The sequence below is a fragment of the Siphateles boraxobius genome, unplaced genomic scaffold (assembly GCF_051911475.1).
Source record: "Siphateles boraxobius isolate OS27281-9 unplaced genomic scaffold, OSU_SipBor_1 41, whole genome shotgun sequence".
Lineage (NCBI taxonomy): Eukaryota > Metazoa > Chordata > Actinopteri > Cypriniformes > Leuciscidae > Siphateles > Siphateles boraxobius.
This window is the reverse complement of record NW_027509042.1, coordinates 2,861,501-2,867,500: the sequence shown is the minus strand read 5'-3', so window position 1 is coordinate 2,867,500 and position 6,000 is coordinate 2,861,501. Positions and strand designations below refer to the sequence as shown.

Genomic DNA, 6,000 nt, shown 5'->3' with positions numbered 1-6,000 from the left:
CTAAATCCATCTGCATAATATCTAACGACGACAATCACAACATTCTATCACAACAATCTAACATAATGCATAATACGGTTTTTAATATATGACAAATGTATGCTAAATGTTTCAAATAGAAGTACGTATTGTTTATACAATAACTATGCTCGTTGAACAGTTTAGCGACTGAAATTATTGTCTCAGAAATAAATATGGTATTTTTACATTAACTACATGAATGTTTTTTATTATCCTAACATGTGTGAGTGCACTTAATGTGTCAAAAAGAGATTGCATCTAGCTTCATTTGTAAACTTCAGGTTTTCATTGTAGGTTATCAAGGTATTCATAAAGACAAATATGACTAGTATGCATACTGCAGTGCAGAGTAGTAGGTTAGTATGCAATTCCAAAACAGCATCTCCTTCTATCTCTCTCTCTTGTTCTTTATCTCCATGCCAGTTCTATTCCCTTCTCTCTCTACAGTGCCAATCCTAACAAACCAGACGCCAACACCACAGTGACAACAACAGAGTCTGAGCTGGTCACAAGACAGCGGTCAAAAACGCTGACAAATCTACACAAGCACACACACACACACTCACAGCAGCGTTCTCCCGGGACACTGTCGGGAGCGGGAGATCAACAGATAGAGACAGAAATAGAGCGAGAGAAAGTTCTATTCCTTAAAATCAAAAAGCCAGTCAATCGTGAGCGATGACCTCCCGCCCTCTCGAAATCTCTCTTCTGTGTCCTCTGGGTCTAAAGCTTCCTTCCCCAAGAATCCCAAATGCACAACACACTCATCGTCAACGTCATTCCATGAAAGCAGGTGCCATGTCTTTTTAAAAGAGGTGATATATATATATATATATATATATATATATATATATATATATATATATATATATATACATATAATGTTAAACATGTATATACATTTACTTAGATCCAGATTGGAGAAAAACAAATTCATTTTACAAACTGCATAACTCCATTATGACAGGCCAAAAAACTGCATGAAAATAAGACAAGGAAAAAATATAAAAATATTTTCAAATACAAAAAAAGGTTCTGAATATATGCTGACATGTTTAGAAAATGACTATAACAAGACAATGTTGAGTATATTATTTAAACATGTTAATAAGCCTCACATTTTGTAGGATGACCCTACAGCTGTGCAAAGGTCACACGCTCTCTGAGGGGTTTAAAGGAGGGATACAGACGACAGAGAAAGAGAAGGACGAGGAGGGAGAGAAAAAGACAAAGAGACAGAGCAATAAGAGCTGAAGCGAGAGAAGAGGAGCGAGCGATGGAGAAGAGAGGAGAGGATGGGCAGCAGTGGACTATTAATAGAAGTTCTCTGCAAAGACAATCCCTCTGGCGGAGTGTGGGCGTCTCTAGTGAGCCAGTGGGCTGCAGTGTGTGTTTGTGTTTGTGTGTGTGTGTGAAGTGTAAACATGGGAACTGTGATCTTACAGTAGCAGCTCAGCACAAGATGTCCACCTTCACACACCTGTGCTCAACCGCACCTGTCATAGACACCAAACACTAATAAATTGTTTGTTTTTGTTCCTTCACCGAACCCAGTATTATTTAACATTATATATATAGAAATATTGTTTTTTTTTGACAACACTACATTGCACTCAGATTATTATTCCAGATGCCTTTTTAAAACACTACAACTGAAAAAAAAAAAAAAAAAAAAAAAAAATATATATATATATATATATATATATATATATATAAACAGACCTGAGATAAACAGACCAGTCATGGCATTTATTATAAAGCTAAAATAAAAAATCCCCCTCAATATCCACACCAAAAATCGATTCCATCCTGAAATCATTCCTCATGTGGGTCTTGATTCTAAATTAGATTACATTTCCAAAAATAAGTGACAAAAATGAGTCAGCAGAATATGAATGAGGAATCACTCATATTTGTGCGTACAGTATGTTTTCCCGGGACACATGAGTCCACGAGTCCCTCCGGCTCCAGGACCCATCTGTTATGACAGGTCTGTTTCTCATCTGCACTCTGTTTCCACTCACTCCATCCTGGTAGAAGCTTTAGAATAAACACACATTCATAGAGATGGCTTTTTACATTTTGTTCTGTCATCTAATAGGACATACAGTATATAATCAAACTTTCATTTAGTATAGTATTAAACAAAAGACTACATGAATGGATGATGCTAGTTTAGACAACAACAAATCAATTCCAATGTGTTATGGCCTGCAAAAAGTGCCTCAATTTTACAATGAAATTGTGACAAAAAGAATTGTGTTGCATCAACTCATTTTAATTATCTGAACATGCAGCAAATGCATTTTACAGTGTGTGCATTTGTCCTGCCAAAGTGCTTGTAGCTTGGCTGAGTGCAAGTCCAAAATAAAGTAGAATGACAACAGTCAATAAAACAATTATTAAATCTCAACATCATCTCCGTTGAGTCAGTGATTCCAGCCGGGCTACTGGCGGTCAGCTTCTCTGCTGTTGCTATAGAAACAGGCATCTTTGTTCTACAGCCATAATAAAGATGATTTGTCCTTTGAGGAAGCACTCGCTCTCATTTCACTGTGTTTCACCTTCTTGTCATTTTACTCACTCTCTGATTCGACAGGTGGGTCTTACAGATGTAAAAATTCACCCTCATGTTGTTCCTGTCTGAAAAGAAATTTTTCTTTTGTCAAAGGTGAAGAGCAGCAGAATACCTTTGTCAAACGTTTGGAAATTAGACATTGTTCTTAGAAATAGCAGCGTTGACTTTCCATTTGCCAGAAGAAAGAAAATCATTCAGGTTATGGAAACACATCGGGGTGAGCAAATAATGACAGAATTTACTTCCATAAACTGGTTAAAGTTATTTTTTCTACCAGCAGGGGGAGATCTATTAAGTCAGTTAGGGTTAGGTCTAGGTACTAAGTCACTTATGTTCAGAATAGCATACTATCATACTAATTCTCCTTACTACATTTGCTAATATGTGTAGTATTTACAGTAAAACTCTATCCTATGATGTAATGCCCATGACTAGATCTTTATTTCAGGAAAAGTCATTAGTTTATCGGAGCAGGGTTATTATCGTAAAAACTAAAACTATTAAAAACATTTCTGATAATTGCAATAAAGCTGAAATTAAATATGAATATTAGTTAGATTAGTTAAATTAGAAATGTTGCCTTGGCATTAAACTGAAGTTAAAATTACTTAAATTATTAACTGGAAATAAATAAAAACTAAAACTGAAATTAAACTTACTTAAACCTAAATAGCAATATTTTTTAAGAAAAAGAAAACGTCTCAGGTTACGTATGTAACCCTGGTTCCCTGATAGGGAACGAGACGCTGCGTTTGAGACGCGATGGGGAACGCTCTGCGTGATTACGTCGTGAAGCACGTGTAAAATCAGTCCAATGGAAGCCCACTACGACATAGGTGACGTCATAGACCAGGAAACTATATAGCAGCCCTGAAATCAGACCGCGACAGCTTCTGAAAAACCTGAAGCAAGTCGATCAGGGCATGCAGGAAGTATGGCAGGCAAACGCAGCGTCTCGTTCCCTATCAGGGAACCAGGGTTACATACGTAACCTGAGACGTTCCCTTTCAAGGGAACTCGAGCTGCGTTTGAGACGCGATGGGAACCCCATACCCACTACGCCATAGTGACAAATGCCCGTTCTGTGTGAAGTCCTGCGCACACTAAGAAGCAAGCAACCTCGCCCCAGGAGTGGAGAGGTCAAGGTCATAAAACCTGAAAAATGTATGCGGAGAGGACCATCCTGCCGCATTACACACGTCAAGAAGGGAAACTCCCGAAATTAAGGCCATAGAGGCTGCCATACTCCAGTAGAATGGGCCCGCACAGCCATAGGTGAAGGCTGTCCCGCCGCTTCATAAGCCAATGAATAGCCTCGACTATCCATTTACTCATCACCTGTTTAGATGCAGGGAATCCTCTCTTAAGTGACCCAAAACAAACAAATAATTGCTCAGATTTACGCCACAGAGAAGCTCTGTGAATGTAGGCATCTAAAGCCCGGACTGGACATAACAGGTTAAGCTGTTCCTGATCTGGGGTATTAAAGGGAGGAGGATAAAAGGCCTGCCGCACTATTGGGCCCCCAACATTTAGTGGGACCTTAGGAATATAGCCCGGTCTAGGGTAGAGGAATGCTTTCACCATACTAGGTGCAAATTCCAGACATGAAGGAGCAACCGACAGAGCATGTAAATCACCAATTCTCTTGATAGACGAAATAGCAAGGAGAAATATAATCTTTAGAGTGAGGAATTTTTCTGAAACCTCCTCGATGGGCTCGAAGGGAGCCAAGGCCAGACCCTCAAGTACAATGGCCAAATCCCAAGCCGGTGCTCTAGATTGCAGTGCAGGCCTAAGCCTCAATGTACCACGGAGAAAACAAATAATAAGAGGATCTCTCCCAAGAGAAGAAGCCCCGAGAGGGGTGATAAGCAGATATAGCCGCTACGAACACCTTTAAGGTGGAGGGAGATAATCCAGCAGAGAAACGGTCTTGAGGAAATCGAGAACTGTACCAACCGGGCAGTTAACAAGATTTAAAAAACGTTCTCCACGCCATGTAGAGAACAGTTTCCATTTCAATGTACATAGTTTTCTCGTGGAAGGAGCTCTGGATTGAAGGACGGTCTCAACGACCTCAGTCGAGAGACCGGATTCTATGAGCTGGGCCCCCTCAGAGGCCAAGCCCCCCGTTTCCACAACTCCGTTTAACCCTTTTCTATTATGTGCAGGACCCATAGAGAAATATTTGGCAGAAGTTTCCACGCTGCCAAAAATTCCGATAAGGGAACCAGTCTCTCGAGACTGGCCTCTGGATATGATTGAACAATCATTTCGGCGCCCTGAAGCGGCGAACCGGCAGGGAACAACCGAACTGACCGTTCTACAACCCTCCTCAGAGGATTGCACGGGGACGTTGACACCTCGGCGCCCTGAAGCGGCGAACCGGCAGGGAACAACCGAAGTGGCAGCGCTGCGACCCTCCTCAGAGAGTCGCACCCCAGCAGAACTCCCGGGAGCATTGATAACGGGGGGAATGTGTACAGGTGCAGCCTCGGCCACACCTGCACCATAGCGTCCAGTCCGAGAGGAGCTGGATATGTGAGGGAAAACCATAGCGAAAAGATCGACCTGAGCTTGACCAAAGACTTCCCATAGGAGCTCCACCACCACGGGGTGAAGTCTCCATTCCCCGGGCCTCAGCCCCTGCCTCAACAGGATATCTGCTCTGATTAACGAGATCGTCAGTGTGTTGTCCGGACCCTCCGCCGAGCGACCACTCACGATCACTTCCGACTTGTGAGGGAAGCATCCGTCGATAGCTTAATGCGTCGACAAGAAACCCCCAACACTGGGCCTGGGGGAGGAACCAAGGTTCTTCCACATGACCGAGGCACGTAGGCATAGCCGCGTGACCTTGATCATGTGAAAACGGATTTCCCCTCGGAGAAAACCCCTTGGTCCTGAGCCACCACTGCAGGGGTCTCATGTACAGAAGGCCAAAAGTAATTACGTTGAACGCAGCTGACATGAGACCTACAGTCTGAAACTGTTTCACAGTGAGTGACTGGCCTAGATAAACCCATATTACACCTAGAAAAGTGGTCCTCTGAGCTGGGAGGATCACACTCTTCTGGCGTTGAGTGGCAACCCCAACATCTTTAAATGAGACAGAACGACATCTCAATGCCGAACTGCCATATGCTCAAATTGAGCTAGGATCAACCAATCGTCGATATAATACAATACGCGAATGCCCTGGAATCTCAAAGGAGCCAGAGCTGCATCCACGCATTTTGTAAAGGTGCGGGGTGATAAACCTAGGCCAAATGGAAGAACCCGATACTGGTATGCTTCGCCCCATTTTTAAAGCGAACCTCAGGAACTTCCTGTGATGAATAGATACTTGGAAGTACGCGTCCTTCAAGTCTATTGCGACAAACCAGTCCTCGGACTGA

General features: G+C 42.4%; 1 protein-coding gene across 2 annotated transcripts in view; it reads right to left on the bottom strand.

Moving 5' to 3' along the window:
* The window catches only part of cacna2d2a (calcium channel, voltage-dependent, alpha 2/delta subunit 2a), a 236,826-nt gene that overhangs the window by 101,482 nt on the left and 129,344 nt on the right, over window positions 1-6,000 (bottom strand). The window lies entirely within an intron of this gene.